Below are 18559 nucleotides of genomic sequence, written 5' to 3' on the forward strand. Positions count from 1 at the left end.
AGGAGGCCACACCAGGAGCATCAGATACAGTAAATGACCCCAACAGATTCACAGGTGAGGTGCACCTCACATGCAAGGACAGCTTGGGGCCTGAATGGTAGTGAGAGAGGAGGTGTAGGGGCAGATGTGGCACTTGTACTATTTGCACTAGAGGGAGATTAGTGAGGAGAGATGTGGACAAGCGAATCGCAGAGGGAGTGATCCCTGTGGAAAGTGAGAAGTGGGGAGGGAGGGAAAGACGTGCTTGGTGATGAGATTCCAATGGAGATGGCCAAAGTTACTGAGAATTATGTGCTGGACGCAGAGGCTAGCAGGGAGGTAGGTGAGGACAAGAGGAACCCTATCCTTGCTGTGGCAGCAGGAGGACGGGGTGAGGGCAGATGTGTGCGAAATGAAAGAGATGCGGGTGAAGGTGGCATTGATACAGCATTATACAAAATGTTTATAGCTTTCAACTCTAAAAATAATTACCCCCTATGAGCAGACAACTTGAATATTCACACGGTTTCTCAGGGACAGCACCACTTAACTACTAACAAGCACCCAGCAACTTTTCTCTCTCCCTGTCCCTCTCCACTTCCCCTCCCCTCTTTCACCCTCTCTCCTCACCTGTCTCCCTCCTTCTCCCCCTCCCCCTCTCTCTTTCCCTCTCTCTCCCTCACTCTCTATCTCTGTACCCCTCTCTCTCCCTCCCCATCATCTCTCTCTCTCCCTCTATCCCTCTACCTCTATTTTAACAGAACATGGGATTAATTCAATTATCCTCCCAGACAGACTTAAAATCAACAGTCCATTTTCATTTTCATCTATTTTGTGTAATTTGAAGATTACTAAACTTCATGAACCATTTTTAAAACTCAGAGAGAGCATGTGGGGTGGGGTGGAGGGGTATGTTTACTCTTCCTGCTATTCTGCATCCCAGCTAATTTCCATTACCATCTCTCTAGCTCTTCCTGTATCTTCCTATTCTATGCTCATGAGCAATGTGAAGACACGATGTTCCCTCTCCTCCCCAGTCTTCCACACTTGAGTTCTTCCTCTACTGCAGCCATTCCTCAACTGCATTTGCCTTTTTCATGCACTTGGTGCTTTTAACCCTCTTGATTTACTTCAGGATTCTCCCTGACTTCATCTGAATTTGCTTTCTCAACTACCAACAAACCATTCGTTGGGGAGTAATTTCTAATGAATGATACTGGAATATTATTCCACCCTTTGAGTCGATCTATCAAATCCCTGTAACTGCAAACTGTTGGTTGAGCTCAGTTACCACCTATAGTGGCAACAAACACTCAAAGTTCAAGTTCCTATGTTCCATGGTTCATTTCAACATGAGCAACAATGCCACACAGATACATAATATGGGATGGTTTCATAATCCGAATCTTACAGTGATTTCTAAACCATAAGTATCATTACATTAAACTTGTATTATTCAATTATAAAGTTAACATCAATAATGAGCATTTTCATAACCATTGCAACCATGCCCCTGGTCAGTATCCAATCAAACCAATTCAACCCTTTCATTCAATCAATCAATATCACATCCCTTCAAAAGTAATTTTGTAATAGGATTGAGCAAGATATCATAGATTTATCAAATGAAAATCATATTTAACAAATCTGTTGGAATTGCTTAAGGTAATATCAAGCAGAAAAGAGAATGGCAAACCATAGAATATAGAACAATCCAGCACAGAAGCATGCCATTCGGCCCACAATATTGTGTCTAACCAGCTAAAAAACACCCAAACATTAATCCCTCCTACCATCTCCATATCGCTCAATCTTCCTTACATCCATGTGCCTATCCAAATGTCTCTTGAAGACCTCTAATGTATTTGCCCCCACCACCATACCAGGCAGTGCATTCTAGGCATCAACAATTCCCTGAGTAAAAAACGTAAGTCTCACATCCCTTTTGAACCTACCCCCCCTCTCACCTTCATGCATGCTTTCTGATGTTAGGCATTCCTAGCATGGGAAACAGATATTCCCCGTCTACTCTATCTATGCATCTCATAATCTTAAAAACCTCTATCAGATCAAATCTCCCTTCAGCCTACGATGCTCCAGTTTATCCAGCCTCTCATTGTAGCACATGCCCTCTAAACCAGGCAGCATCCTGGTAAACCTCTTCTGCACCCTCCCCAAAGCCTCAACATCCTTCCTATAGCGGGGTGACCAGATAGATGATATGGTGTCTTTGAACTTTCAGAAGATCGTTGTTAAACATGTATAACCCTAGAATTGGCTGAATAAGGTCAAATGTGATAATGTGGTATTGCAGTCACTGTATGATTAGAATTATTAAGGTGCTACACAAGAGAAGTTTATTAAACCAAGTTTGTCCACATGGTATTGAGGTGACATATTGCCGTGGATTGAGCACAGGTTAACTGGCAGAAGGCTGACAGGAGGAATAAATGGGTATTTTGGAATGGAATGCTCTCATTGAGGGAGTGCTTCAGGATTTAGCTCCAGAATCCCTGGAAGAAGCTGAGAAAAATCACCTACTTAACATTTCTGGCTGTGAATGTTTTTGAGCATTGCAGCCTTGCCTTTTGAACTCAGTACTGAACATGAAGGATGCAGATGTTGGAAGGTATGAGCTACTTCACTTGGAACAGTACATAAAGGATATGATTCTTTCATGAATTCCATGTAGTTAGAAACAATATTTAAATGAATGGGGTTGATATGACCATTAGTGAGACTGTCAGAGCTATTGCACCTTGTAGTTATGGCCTACTTACCCAAGTTTCATTGCTCTAAAGCCACAATAATGTTCACTGAGGTACAGGAGGTACTTACCACAGGATGGTCTCCAGGTTAAAAAAGCTATTTTTGCAAAGTTATTTCCTTCCCATCTGAAACCTGCATGCTTGTGTTGAAGAAAGGCCCACAGCAAGCAACTTTGCTAGTCTGTGGCATTCTCAACCCTTATATAAGCCCCAAACAGCAGCAGGGTCCCAAGTGGCATTCTGGGGAAGCCCTTCCCCCAAAACATCCCTGAAAGCTTTGACTGATGGTAAAAAGCCCTTTATTTTGTAATTTACTGTAATTTTAAGTCTTTGAACAGTACTGCTGCCACAAAAGGACAACTTCATATAAGATAGTGATGATAAGCCTGATTCTGGAGCATAACACCTGCAAGAAGATTAATATCAGTATGCGATTTGCTTTAAGTACAACTCACCACAGGATGGAGATTGCACTGCCTTGTTTGGGTTGGTACAGCAGACTCACCAGCCTTTCTGTCAGGCTGTAAGATTCATAGTTTTAAAGGCAGAGTAATCTCTCACATATCCTCAGGATGGATTCCAAATCATAAAACTATTTTTGATGCAGATGCTGGAAACACAAGACAACACACACAAAATGCTGCAGGAACTCAGCAGGTCAGGCAGCATTTATGGAAATGAATAAACAGTCAATATTTTGGGCTGAGACCCTTCTTTAGGACTCATGTGAAACCTGCATGCCTGTGCTGCCCATAGCAAGCAATGTTACCCTTCCCCGTCATGAAACTTCAATGTTACCCTTCACAAATAGTGAAGCCAAATGACTTCTGGTATCAGGCCTCTGACTTCATTATTGTGAAGATGACCATGCAGGAAAGAGGAGCTTCTCCAAATTCTGGCCATTCTGGTTTTTGAGCTGAGAAGAGTGGGAGGTAAATTATGATTAGTATGTCGGTGTTCCTCTTGTCTTGTATTTCTCATCACTAGCCTCACTAGTAACTGCAAGTTTAAACTAGCCTATCTTTTCATTCCCTAGGTCCAAACCACTTGTCACCCCAGTCTCAGAATTTAGATTAAATATCCCTTTTCTAGGGCAGATGTTCTTGAAAGAGCAGTCATGCTTAGTAATTAGATGTACTAGTTTGAGACACGGTGGTCAATAATACTCAATTTGATGACTGAGAAATATTTGCCTTCAAGCTTCTATATGAGACCGTAAGACCATAATATATACATTAGAGCAGAATTAAGTCATTCCACCTATCACGTCTGCTATGCCATTTGATTATGGCTGATTTATTTTCCCTCTCAAACCCATTCTCCTGCTTTCTCCCCGTAACCTTCGCTGACCTTGAACAAAGTTGATAGATACTTTATTTTTTGCTAATCAAGAACCTATCAGCTTCCACTTTAAGTACTATATACGCAATGACTTGGCCTCCACAGCAGCTTGTGGCACTAAATTCCACATATTCTGGCTAAAGAAGTTCCTTCTCATCTCTCTTCTAAAGGAACAGCCTTCTATTCTGAGGCTGTGCCCTCCAGTCCTCATTTCTCGTACTTTTGGAAACATCATCTGCATGCCCAATCTATCTAGGCCTTTCAATATTTAGTAGGTTTCAATTCGATCCCCACATTTTCCTAAACTCCAATGAGTACAGGCCCAAAGCCATTAAATGTTCATCATATGTTAACCCTTTAATTCCCAGAATCATTCTCATGATCTTCCTCTGGACCCTCTCCAATGCCAGCACATCTTACCTAGATATGGCACCCAAAAGTGCTCACAATACTCCAGATGTGGTCTGACCGATGCCTAATAAAGCCTCCGCACTACATCCTTCCTTTTATATTCTAGTCCTCTCAAAATGAATATGAATTTTGTATTTGTCTTCCTTACTAGCAATTCAAACTGCAAGTCAGCCTTTAACCAAGAATCCTGCAGTAGGATTCACAAGTCTTTTTGCATCTCCAATTTCTAAATTTGCTCCATGTTTAGAAAAGAGACTGCAATTTTATTTACTTCTCCCTAAATGCATTGTATTCCATCTGCCACTATTTTGCGCATTCTCCTCACCTGTCCAAATTCTTTTGCAAGTTCCCTCCTTCCTCAACATTACTTAACCCTCCACCTGGCCACAACACCATCAATTTTGTCTTCCATATCATTAACATATAATGTGAAAAGTAGTGGACCCTGCACAACACTGCTAGTCACTGGCAGACAACCAGAAAAGGCCTCCTTTCTTTCCACTCCTTGCCTTTTGCCAGTTATCCAATCTTCTGTCCATGCTAGTATCTTTCCTGTAATACCATGCGCTCCAGGTAAACAATATTAACTGTTTCTCCTTTGGCTATCCTGCCTGTTATTTCATCAAAGGATTCCAATAAATTTGTCAGGCAAGATTTGCCCTTAAGGAACATGTGCTGACTTCAGCCTGTTTTATCATAGCCTTCTGAGTACCCCGAAACTTTAGCTTTAATAGGACTGGACCCAGGGTTGAGATTTTTGATTGGATAAAGGCTAACTTTGAGGTGATGTGAAAGGATTTAGAAGGAGTGGATTGGGACAATTTGTTTTATGGGAAGGATGTAATAGAGAAATGGTGGTCATTTAAAGATGAAATTTTGAGGGTACAGAATCTTTATGTTCCTGTTAGGTTGAAAGGAAAGGTTAAAAGTTTGAGAGAGCCATGGTTTTCAAGGGATATTGGAAACTTGGTTAGGAAAAAGAGAGATATCTACAATAAATATAGGCAGAATGGAGTAAATGAGGTGCTTGAGGAATATAAAGAATGTAAGAAGAATCTTAAGAAAGAAATTAGAAAAGCTAAAAGAAGATACGAGGTTGCTTTGGCAAGTAAGGTGAAAATAAATCCGAAGGGTTTCTACAGTTACATTAATAGCAAAAGGATAGTGAGGGATAAAATTGGTCCCTTAGAGAATCAGAGTGGACAACTATGTGTGGAGCCGAAAGAGATGGAGGAGATTTTGAAAAATTTATTTTCTTTGGTATTCACTAAGGAGAAGGATATTGAATTGTGTAAGGTAAGGGAAACAAGTAGGGAAGTTATGGAAACTATGACGATTAAAGAGGAGGAAGTACTGGCGCTTTTAAGGAATATAAGAGTGGATGAATCTCCAGGTCCTGAAAGGATATTCCCTCGGACCTTGAGGGAAGTTAGTGTAGAAATAGTAGGGGCTCTGACAGAAATATTTCAAATGTCATTAGAAATGGGGATGGTGCCGGAGGATTGGTGTATTGCTCATGTGGTTCCATTGTTTAAAAAGGGTTCTAAGAGTAAACCTAGCAATTATAGGCCTGTCAGTTTGATGTCAGTGGTGGGTAAATTAATGGCAAGTATTCTTAGAGATGGTATATATAATTATCTGGATAGACAGAGTCTGATTAGGAATAGTCAGCATGGATTTGTGCGTGGAAGGTCATGTTTGACAAATCTTATTGAATTTTTTGAAGAGGTTACGAGGAAAGTTGACGAAGGTAAAGCAGTGGATGTTGTCTATATGGACTTCAGTAAGGCCTTTGACAAGGTTCCGCACGGAAGGTTAGTTAGGAAGGTTCAATCATTAGGTATTAATATTGAAGTAGTAAAATGGATTCAACAGTGGCTAGATGGGAGATGCCAAAGAGTAGTGGTGGATAACTGTTTGTCAGGTTGGAGGCCAGTGACTAGTGGTGTGCCTCAGGGATCTGTATTGGGTCCAATGTTGTTTGTCATATACATTAATGATCTGGATGATGGGGTGGTAAATTGGATTAGTAAGTATGCAGATGATACTAAGGTAGGTGGCATTGTGGATAATGAAGTAGGCTTTCAAAGCTTGCAGAGAGATTTAGGCCAGTTAGAAGAGTGGGCTGAACAATGGCAGATGGAGTTTAATGCTGATAAGTGTGAGGTGCTACATTTTGGTAGGAATAATCCAAATAGGACATACATCGTAAATGGTAGTGCATTGAGGAATGCAGTAGAACAGAATGATCTTGGAATCATGGTGCATAGTTCCCTGAAGGTGGAATCTCATGTGAATAGGGTGGTGAAGAAAGCTTTTGGTATGCTGGCCTTTATAAATCAGAGCATTGAGTATAGGAGTTGGAATGTAATGTTAAAATTGTACAAGGCATTGGTAAGGCTGAATTTGGAGTATTGTGTACAGTTCTGGTCACCGAATTATAGGAAAGATATTAACAAAATAGAGAGAGTACAGAGAAGATTTATTAGAATGTTACCTGGGTTTCAGCACCTAAGTTACAGCGTAAGGCTGAACAAGTTAGGTCTTTATTCTTTGGAGCTTAGAAGGTTGAGGAGGGACTTGATAGAGGTATTTAAAATAATGAGGGGGATAGATCGAGTTGATGTGGATAGGCTTTTTCCATTGAGAGTAGGGGAGATTCAAACAAGAGGACATGATTTGAGAGTTGGGGGCAAAAGTTTAAGGGTACACGAGGGGGAATTTCTTTACTCAGAGAGTGGTAGCTGTTTGGAACGAGCTTCCAGTAGAAGTGGTAGAGGCAGGTTCGGTATTGTCATTTAAAGTAAAATTGGATAGGTATATGGACAGGAAAGGAATGGAGGGTTATGGGCTGAGTGCAGGCCAGTGGGACAAGGTGACAAGGAGTGTAAGCGTCGGCACGGACTAGAAGGGCTGAGATGGCCTGTTTCTGTGCTGTAATTGTTATCTGGTTATATGGTTAATAATGGACTCATCTTACTAAACTCAAACATCTATAGTCGCCTCACTATAGGAAGGATGTGGAATCATTGGAAAGGGTACAGAGGAGATTTACCAGGATGCTGTCTGGTTTAGAGAGTATGGATTATGATCAGAGATTAAGGGAGCTAGGGCTTTACTCTTTGGAGAGAAGGAGGATGAGAGGACACATGATAGAGGTGTACAAGATATTAAGAGGAATAGACAGAGTGGATAGCCAGCACCTCTTCCCCAGGGCACCACTGCTCAGTACAAGAGGACATGGCTTTAAGGTAAGGGGAGGGAAGTTCAAGGGGGATATTAGAGGAAGGTTTTTTACTCAGAGAGTGGTTGGTGCGTGGAATGCACTGCCTGAGTCAGTGGTGGTGGCAGATACACTAGTGAAGTTTAAGAGACTACTAGACAGATATATGGAGGAATTTAAGGTGGGGGGTTATATGGGAGGCAGGGTTTGAGGGTCGGCACAACATTGTGGGCCAAAGGGCCTGTAATGTGCTCTACTATTCTATGTTCTATGTTCTAACCACTGAAGTCAAGCCTATAATTTCCTGTCTTTTCTCTCCCTCCTTTCTTATAGAATGGAGAGACATTTGTGATTTTTCAGTCCACCTGAACCATTCCAGAATTAGTGACTTTTGTAAGATCACTTCTAAAGCCTCCATAATCTCTTCGGCTACATCTTTCAGAACCCTGGAGTGCAGAAGATTTGGTTCAGGTAACTTATCTAGCTTCAGACCTTTCAGCTTCCCAAGCACTTCCTTCTTATTTACACTCACTTCTGCCCCGACACTCTTGAATTTCTGGCACATCACTGGTGCTTCCACAGTGAAGATTAATGCAAAATACCTGTTCAGTTCATCCACCATTTTTTTCCCCATCCATTACTATCTCTCCAGGACCATTTTCCAGTGATCCAATGTCCACTCTTGCCTCTTTTTTACTCTTTATATATCTGAATAACTTCTGTCTTTCTTTTTTACTGTATATTATTGGTTATTATTCATATTTCATCTTTTCTCTCCTTATTGCCTTTTCAGTTTCCACCTGTTAGCTTTTAAAAGTTTCCCAATCCTCGAGCTTCCTACTAAATTTTGCTATATTTCAAGCCCTCTCTTGCTTTTATGATGCCTTTGACTTCTCTTGTCAGCCACAGTTATGCCATCCACTCTTTAGAACGAGCACGAGTCATTTTCTTTGGGTGAACTGATCCTGTATATTCCGAATTGCTCTTAGAAACTCCATTACCATCATTTTTGCTAGTGTCCCCCTCCAATCAACCTTGGCCAGCTCCTCTCTCATACTTCTATAATTCCCTTTGCTTCACTATAATACTAATTGATCTTATATGTGTTTTACATTAGGCTTGTGTGTTATTTTTAATCTTCCAAGGGCACTGCATATATTGGCTTATCCCTAGGGGTGGTTACTTTGCTGCTTAGGCTATTTCTGATAGAGATTTGAATTTCAAGTGTGTCTACATTTATTCAAATTACACTTGGTTCAGGAATTTATTTGAATTGTGCTATAATTTAGTTAATCTATCCCTCTCTCTTCTGTTTACAGAACTGGTCAGTTGGCTCTGCAGATTGTTTATTTATCTGGATTATACATGGTCCAAAGCAGGACCACTGTTTGGCTTGCCATGCAGAAGGTCACTTGCATATGGCTTCTCTTATTGCTGTGTCCATAGCAATGCCTTCATGTGGCGTTGCTGTTCTTACTGAGTTTGCTATGTCATGCCGCAATCAAATGTCCAGCAGTATAACTGGGCTGGGCTTATCAGTCTTGGTTGGCAGCCAGCCTAGGAGAAGGGTAACTCCAATTCCAAACCCAGGTAGATGGGACTCGTTAGCCTTGTCAGGCAGTCTGTCTAGACAAAGGAAAACTCCGATACTCAACCTACAGCCTTGCGATCACCACAGCTCGCTGTGCCATTGTGGAACGTCCCCCTGCCTAAAGAATGGAATCAGTCCACATGCACCGATCCTCACTATAAACCTACACAGTGCAGGTGGAAAGAAAAATACTACAATGATGGAGATAATTCCTCCTGATCTTCGCAAGTGAATAACCAGTCATCATCATCATCACCACATGGTTCAAGCTGTTTTGTTAGTGAATTTGTAATCTTTCAGCCCAATGTTTTTCTGATACTTTTTGGATGATCTTTGGTTTCAAGGCCTAGAATTTCCAGAAACTAAATCTCATGTCTCATAAATGTCTGCCTACATGTTTGTCCTCATTTTTTTGCCTTCATTTTCCATCCCAATTGTACTGAGGTGATTTATTAACTCATTAATTCTTATTAATGATTATTATTATTAACACTTATTAATTCATTGAGATGAATTATTAACAAGTCTCCTATAAGCAATGAGGCACCCTTTATATTGAATTGCTGCTGACAGGAAATCCTTTGATTTATCAAGGCTGTCATTCCTGTAGCCATAAACATCAGAAAATCTGCAGATGCTGGCAATCCAAGCATCATACACAAAATGCTGGAGGAACTCAGCAGGTCAGGCAGCATCTATGGAAAAGACTAAACAGTTGACATATTGAGCCAAGACCCTTCATCAGGACTGGAAAAAAAAGATGAGAAGTCAGAGCAAGAAGGTTGGGGGAGAGAAGGAAGACGTACAAGGTGGTAGGTGATAGGTGAAACCAGAAGGCAAAAAGCCCAGCCCTTTATCTCTTTCGCCGATCAACTTCCCAGCTCTTTACTTCACCCCTCCTCCTCTCCTGATTTCACAAATTACCTACTACCTTGTACTTCTTCCTTCCCTCCCCTAGGGAGCTGTTGTTTCAAATAAAAAGTCTTGTCGAAGATTCACGGGTCATAGAGTAATGGAGTCACACAGCACGGAAATAGACCCTTCAGTCTAACCAGTGGCCAAAATGTGGAAAAAACCTAGTCCCATTTGCCTGTATTGGACAAATCCCTCTGAGACTTTCCTATCCAAGCGCCTATGTACCTGTCTCAGCCACCTCCTATGGCAGCTTGCTTCATTTACACACCACCCTGCTGGTGAAAAAGTTGCCACTCAGGTTCCAATTAAATCTCTCCCCTCTCACCTTAAATCTTACTCCAGCAGATTGTTTGTTATTCAATATTCCAGTGTCTGCAGTCTTAAAGAAAAACGATGTGACAATGATATAGAAATATGTGTACATGGGAGAGTACGGTCAATGTTAGGCGACAACCGAGACCATTGTATATTTATTATAATCTAATCAAAGAAGGATGCCTGCATGAAGCTTCTGTTTTAATAATGTATCAAACAAAACCATACTATTTTGTTGCAGATAATCATTTTATTGTGCAGTGGCTGAAGTCCAAAACTGAAGATGTAGAACAAAACTCACTGAATTTGGAGCATATTGTTTCAAAAGCAAGACCTAAGTATAAAATTAGGCCAGCTCTAAATCCCCAGAAGTGAGCTGTATGATCTAATCTTTTTTTAGATATAATCCAGAAAATTTATGAGAGTTTAAAGTAGAATAGGTGTCCTTTGCTTCTTTCTTGTCCATGGCTTCCACCCACCCAAAGTGAACAGAGCCTTGAACACATCTCATCTGTTTCCCGCACCTGTACTCTCACTCTTTCTTCCCTGAATAAAACAGGATCTGGTTTAACATTTTAAGATCTAATATGAATTATAAAGCATGCTTTTTCTTCCTACTTATATCAGAACCATCTCCACCTGTTGTCCTTCATTTCCTCTCTTTACTGTCTGGCCTGTTGAACATGTCTCTGTTTAACCAGAACACATCAGCAACAAATTAAATCACCATAGTACCTGATCACACCCACCATGTCTTGACTCTATCAGAGAAAATTCCATGGTTTCACACACATTTCACTGCTATCCAGATTAATTTGCTTCTATTCTCAGGTCTGATGAAGGATCTCTCATCTGAAACATTATCTGTTTCTTTTTCCACAGGTGCCATCTGACCCACTTGGATTTCCCAAAATTTTCCATTTTCTGTTTTTCCATATCCTGCAGGAAGGCTTTTTAGTGCAGCCCACCAGTGGATCAGCTATTCTGGATCGGCTAATGTGTAATGAACTAGATTTGATTACAAAGCTTGAGGAAGTGGAGGGATGGGTTAGTAAATTTACTGACGACACAAAGGTTGGGGGTGTTGTGGATGATGTGGAGGGCTGTCAGAGGTTACAGCACGACATCGATAGGATACAAAACTGGGCTGAGAAGTGGGATATGGAGTTCAACCTAGATAAGTGTGAGGTGGTTCATCCTGGTAGGTCAAATGATGGCAGAATATAGTATTAATGGTAAGCGTCTTGGCAGTGTGGAGGATCAGAGGGATCTTAGGGTCCGAGTCCATAGGACACTCAAAGCTCCTGCACAGGTTGACTCTGTGATTAAGAAGGCATATGGTGCATTGGCCTTCATCAGCTGTGAGATTGAGTTCAACAGCCGAGAGGTAATGTTACAGCTTTATAGGACCCTGGTCAGACCCCACTTGGAGTACTGTGCTCAGTTCTGGTCACCTCACTACAGGAAGGATGTGGAAACTATAGAAAGGGTACAGAGGAGATTTACAAGGATGTTGCCTGGATTGGGGAGCATGCCTTATGAGAATAGGTTGAGTGAACTTGGCCTTTTCTTCTTGGAGCGATGGAGGATGATTTGTGACCTGACAGAGGTGTATAAGATGATGAGAGGTGTTGATCAGGTGAATAGTCGGAGATTTTTTCCCCAGGGCTGAAATGGCTAACGAGAGGGTGTAGTTTTAAGGTACATGGAAATAGCTGCAGAGGAGATGTCAGGGGTACGTAAGTTTTTTTTACGCAGAGTGTTGTGAATGTGTGGAATGGGCTGCTGGCGATGGTGGTGGAGGCAGATACGATAGGGTCTTTTAAGGGACTCCTGTATAGATACATGAAGCTTAGAAACATAAAGGGCTATGGGTAATCTGAGGTCATTTCTAAAGTAAGTACATGTTCAGCACAGCATTGTGGGACAAACAGCCTGTATTGTGCTGTAGGTTTTCTATGTTTCTGTGTTTCTATAAAGGAGGCAGTGATCATAATATGATGGCATTCACCCTGCAACTTAGAGAAGCTAAAGTTAGATGTATCAATATTACAGTGGAGTAAAGGGAAGTACAGAGACATGAGAGAAGAGATGGCCAAAGTTGATTGGAATGGGACACTACCAGGGATGACAGCAAAGCAGCTATGGCTAAAGTTTCTGGGAACACTTTGCAACTATTCCAATTTGGAACCATTTTAGGGAGCAGGATAGATACATCCCAAAGAAGAAGTGTTTTAAAGGCAGGATGATACAACTATAGCTGACAAGGGAAGTCAGAGCCAACATAAAAGCAAAAGAGAGGGCACATATAGGGCAAATATTGCTGGGAAGTAAGTGGATTGGGAAACTTAAAAATCAACAGAAGGTAACTAAAAAAGCCATGGAGGTGGAAAGATGAAATTTGAAGTTAAGGTAGCCGACAATATCAAAGACGATACCAAAAGTTTTTTTGGATATATAAAAAGAAAAAGGGAGGCAAGAGTAGATATTGGACCACTGGAAAATGGCACCAGATGGCCTGTACAGGATTCTGAAAGAGGTAACTGAAGAGATTGTGGAGGCATTAGTAATGATTTTTCAAGAATCACTAGGTTCTGGAGGACTGAAAAATTGCAAGTGTCACACCACTCTTCAAAAAGAGAGGGAGACAGAAGAAAGGAAATTATGGGCCAGTTAACCTGACCTTGGTAGTTGGGAAGATGTTGGAATCAATTGTTAAGGATATGGTTTCAGGATATTTGGAGGCCAAAGTCAGTATGGTTTCCTTAAGGGAAAATCTTGCCTGACAGATCTGTTAGAATTCTTTGAAAAAAATAACAAGCAGGACAGTCAAAGGAGAATCAGTGGATGTTGTATACTTGGATTTTCAGGAAAGATACTAGCATGACTAATTAGCAGGAGGCAAAGCCTGGTAATAAAGGGAGCCTTTTCTGGTTGGCTGCTGGTGGTGTTTGGTCTGCTTCTTTTTACATCGTATGTCATTGATTTTGCTGAAGGAGTTAATGGCTCTGTGTCCAAGTCTGCAGATAATATGAAGATAGGTGGAGGGGCAGGTAGTGCTGAAAAAACAGGGAGGTTGCAGAAAGACTTGGACACATAAGCAGAATGGGCAACATAGTGGCAAATGGAATACAATACTGGAAAGTATATGGTCATGCCTTTAGTTAGAATGAATAAAAGCCTATGGGGAGAAAATTCAAAAATCCAAGGTGTGAAGGGACTTTGGAGTCCTTGCATGGGATTCCCTAAGGGTTAATTTGCAGGTTGAGTTGGTGGTGAGGAAGCCAAATGCAATGTTAGCATTTATTTTGAGAGAACTGGAATATAAAAGCAAGGATGAAATGCACACTAGTGAGGCCTCACTTGAAGTATTGTGAGCAGTTTTGGGCCCCTTATTTGAAAAGGATGAGAAATTGGAGAGGGTTCACGAGAATGATTTCAGGAATGAAAGGCTTATTCTATGAGGTGAGATTAATGGCTCTGGGTCTGTACTCACTGGAATTTAGAAGAATGAAGGGGAATATCATTGAAACCTAACAAATGTTGAAAGGCCTAGATAGAGTGGATGTGGAGAGGCTGTTTCCAAGGATGGGGAAGTCTAGGACCAGAGGCCACAGCGTCGAAATAGAGGGAACTCCATTTAGAAGGGAGATGAGGAGGAATTTCTTTAGCCAGAGAGTAGTGAGTCTGTGTAATTCATTACCACAGACGGCTATGGAGACCAGTTCATTGGGTGTAATTAAGGCGGAGGTTGATCAGTTCTTGACTATTTAGGGCATGAAAGGTTTCAGGCAGAAGGCAGGAGAACGAAGTTGAGAGAGAAATGATTCAGCCATGATGAAGTGGCATTGCAGACCCGATGGAATAAATGGGCCAATTCTGCTCCTGTGTCTTATGGTCTACATAAGACATACAGTAGGAGCAGAATTGAGCCATTTGGTCCATCAAGTCTTCTCCACCATTCAGTCAAGTCTGATCCATTTTTCCCTTGCTCAGCTCCACACCCTGGGCTTCTCCCCATAAACTTTGATACCGTGTTCAATCAAGAACCTATCAGTTTCTGTCTTAAATACACTCAAGGACCTGGCCTCCACAGCTGCATGTGGCAACAAATTCCACAAATTCACCACCCTTTGGCTAAAGAAGTTTCTCTGCATATTACATGCATAATTCTAGGCTGCCAGGCAAGTCCAAGCATCTTATCATTATGAATTCATTCAGCCTTGTAGATTAACATCTGATCACAATCATTCCTTTAGTTTTCTACATCCCTCCCCCATCTTCTGTCCCACTGAAAGCATACTGCTATCTCTCTTTATCAAGTGCTGTTCGAAAATCATCTACTCGATGAAAGACACACTTTGGTCTGTTCGGAATTGGTTAGTTTCCCAGCACAATGAGATGTCCATAAGTGAATGCTGCTGACTGATACACTCGAGGCTGCAGGAGCACGTGCTGAAGCCTGGTGCAGCCAACCCAAAGGCTTTGTGGGGAAGGTCATGTTTTCAGATACTGGGAACTGAGTTCAGTGTAACAGCCTCACAAGCACAAGATGGGTGCATTAAGAAAATAGGCCACATGAATGACTTTGGCATTTTGTAAATAGAACCTACAGTTGTTGTGACACTGTGAATGGGTTTATCTGATGGCAATGTCATGAAAGGTATGTACTGACTGTATCATATTTCCTCTAGTTACATTGTGCAAATAAAGTCTATTTTCCAAATTTTAAAAAATCCTTTTTTCCACAGATGTTGCTTTATTTTCTGAGTTTTCCAGTAGTTTCTGTTTTTGTTTCAGAATCTTTTGGATTATTGTGGGTGGGTGGGTAATTTGAGATCTGATCTGCTGCCTTCAGTTATGCTAAACTTCAAGTATGCTTCTGAGATTCTTAATGCCATTTGCATTACTCTTCCATTTTACACAGTAATGGAATTCCTGGACATCAGTGGGAACACTACACAATTTCAAGGACGTTTTGAGAAAACCTCTTCTCATTGCTACCATCAGGAAGTATGTGCAGAAGCCTGAAGGCACACACAATGCCTCAGGAACAGCTTCTTCCTCACTGCCATCTGATTTCTGAATGGACATTGAACCCATGAACACTACCTCACTGACTTATTTCCTATTTTTGTACTACCTCTTTAATTAAACTACTTAATACATATGTATTTACTGTAATTCAGTTTTCTTTTTCTCTCTATTGTCATGTATTGCATTGTACCGCTGCTGCAAAGTCAACAATTTTCATGACATATGTTGGTGATATTTAACCTGATTCTGATTCTGAACATCTTTGGTTAGCTTCCTCTTTCCAGCTGATAATCCTTTGTCATTTATAGTGGAGCTCAGAGTATCTGTTCTGGGAGTCTGGTGTTGGGAATGTGAATGGCATGATTTAGTGAGCATAGTGGAATTCAACATGCTAAATGCTGCAGACGTTGGCCTGGGAGAAGAGTTGGTTAATTCACACATTTGCCCCCTTCCCCATGTTCTTCTAAACATAATTGAAATTATGATGTCTAATGTACCTGCATTATTCTCCCCACATTTCCTAATATCTTTTGATGTCATTTCAAAACAGATATTGTCCTGACTGTCCCTGGAAACCTCCAAGAGGACCACAACCTTGTTTGGAAGCTTGCATGCCACAATGACCTTAGGGGATATGTTGGCTGGAGTCAAGGCATTTTGCTTTGGCTCTTGTTTGGATCACCCATCCAAGCAGGTCAAAGGGTTGAGGCCAGACTTAGAGCGGTCCACCAATCCTCCAGGTTCGGGAGTTCAGCTAAGGGCTAACAAGCCTGACTGGTAAAACAACACTGTTACAAAAACAACGATTAAGAATTGTTGGCAAAAAGTACAGTTGATGTTTCAGGAGAAAAAATGCTGAGGAGTAGATTTTAAAGGTGGGGGGAGGGGAGAGTGAACCACCACAAGATAAGTGAAATCTGGAGGGGGAGAGACGAGCTGGGAAGTTGATTGGTGAAAGAGACAGAAGGCCATGGAAGAAAGAAAGAGGAGGAAGGAGCACCAGAGGGAGGTGATGGGCAGGCAAGAAGGTGAGAGGGCAAAGGGGGTGGGAAATGGAGAACCGGGGGAGGGGGGGGGAATTACTGAAAGTTTGAGAAAGCGATGTTCATGCCATCAGGTTGGAGGCTACCCAAATGGAATATAAGGTGTTGATCCTCCAACCTAAGTGTGGCCTCATCCTGACAGTGGAGGAGGCCATGGATGGACATATTGCGATGGGAATGGGAAGTGGAATTAAAATGGGCAGCCACTGGGAGATCCTGCTTGTTCTGGCAGATGGAGCGAAGATGCTTGGTGAAGTGGTCTCCTAATCTACGTTGGGTAATGTCGGCTAATTCCACTAGCTAAAAATGGATGTATCAGTATTACAGTGGAGTAAAGTGAATTAAAGAGGCAGGAGAGAGGAGCTGGCCAAAGTTGATTGGAAGGAGACACAAGCAGGGATGATTGCAGAACAGCAATGGCTGCTGTCTCTGGAGGAAATTTAAAAGGTGCAGGAAAGATACATCCAATAATGAAGAAGTATTTAAAGGAAGGATGGAGCAACTGTAGCAAAGGTCGTCAAAGATAGCATAAAAGCCAAAGAGAGGCTATATCATATAGCAGAAAATAGAGGGAAGGTAGAGGATTGGGAACCAACAGAAGGCAACTAAAAAGTGATTAAGAGAGAAGGATGAAATATTAAGGTAAGCTAGCCAATAATATAAAAGAGGATACAAAAAGATTATTTTCAGCTATATAAAGAGTAAAAGATAGATGAGTGTTTATCAGACCACTGGAAAATTATGTGGAGAGATAACAGTGGGGACAAAGAAATGAAGGAACTTAATAAGTATATTCTGTCAATCTTCACTGTGGAAAACATTAGGAGAATGGAAGAAATGGAAGAAATGCAAGAGCATCAGGAGCAGAAGTGAATGTTGTTGCAATTGCTAAGGAGAAGATACTTGGGAAGTTGAAAAGCCTGAAGGTAGATACTGTAAGTCACATGGACCAGGTAATTAGAAAGATAAAGGTCCATGGTATTACAGGAAAGGTACTAACATAGACAGAAGATTGGCTGACTGGCAGGAGGAAAAGAGTGAGAATAAAGGAGGTCTGTTCTGGATGGTTGGCGGTGAGTAGTAGTGTGCCATAAGAGTCAGTCTTGAGACCGTTGCTTTTCACATTATATGTCAATGAAATGGATGAAGGAATTAATAAGTTTGTGATGAAGTTTGCAGATGATAGTGGAGGGTCAGATAGTGTTGAGGAAGCAGGGTGCTTGTAGAAGGACTTAGACAGATATGATCAAAGAAGTGGCAGGTGTAATATAATGCAGGGAAGTGTATGGTCATGTACTTTAGTACAAGGAATAAAGTCATGGACTAGTTCCTAAATGGTGAGAAAAATTCAAAAAAATCAGAGGTGCCAAGGGAATTGGGAATCCTTGTGCAAGATACCCTAAAGATTAACATGCAGGTTGAGTCTATGGTGAGGAAGGCAATTACAATGTTAGCAAAAGCAAGGATGTAAAACTGCAGTTTTATAAAGCATTGGTCAGATCAAACTTGGAGATGACAGCTTTGTACCCCTTATGTAAGAAAAGATGTGCTGGCATCAGAGAGAGTCCAGAGGAGGCTCACAAGAATTTTTTCAGGAATGAAAGGATTAATGTATGAGGAGTAAACAGTCAAATTTCGCCTGACCCTTTTCTATAGATGCTACCTGGCCTGCTGAGTTTCTCCGGCATTTTGTATGTATTGCTTGCATTTCCAGCAAATGCAGATATTCTCTTGTTAATGTATGAGGAGTGTTTGATGGCTCTGGGCCTGTACTCAATGAAGTTTAGAAGAATGAGGAAGGATTTTAATGAAACCTATCAAATATAGAAAGGCTTAGATAGAGTGGATGCAATGAGGATGTTTCCTGTAGAGGGGGAGTCTAGAACCAGAACTCAGAACAGCCTCAGAACTGAGGGACAATCATTTAGAACAGAGA

This window comes from Hemitrygon akajei, chromosome 20 (genome assembly GCF_048418815.1).
Source record: "Hemitrygon akajei chromosome 20, sHemAka1.3, whole genome shotgun sequence".
NCBI classification, from domain to species: Eukaryota; Metazoa; Chordata; class Chondrichthyes; order Myliobatiformes; family Dasyatidae; genus Hemitrygon; species Hemitrygon akajei.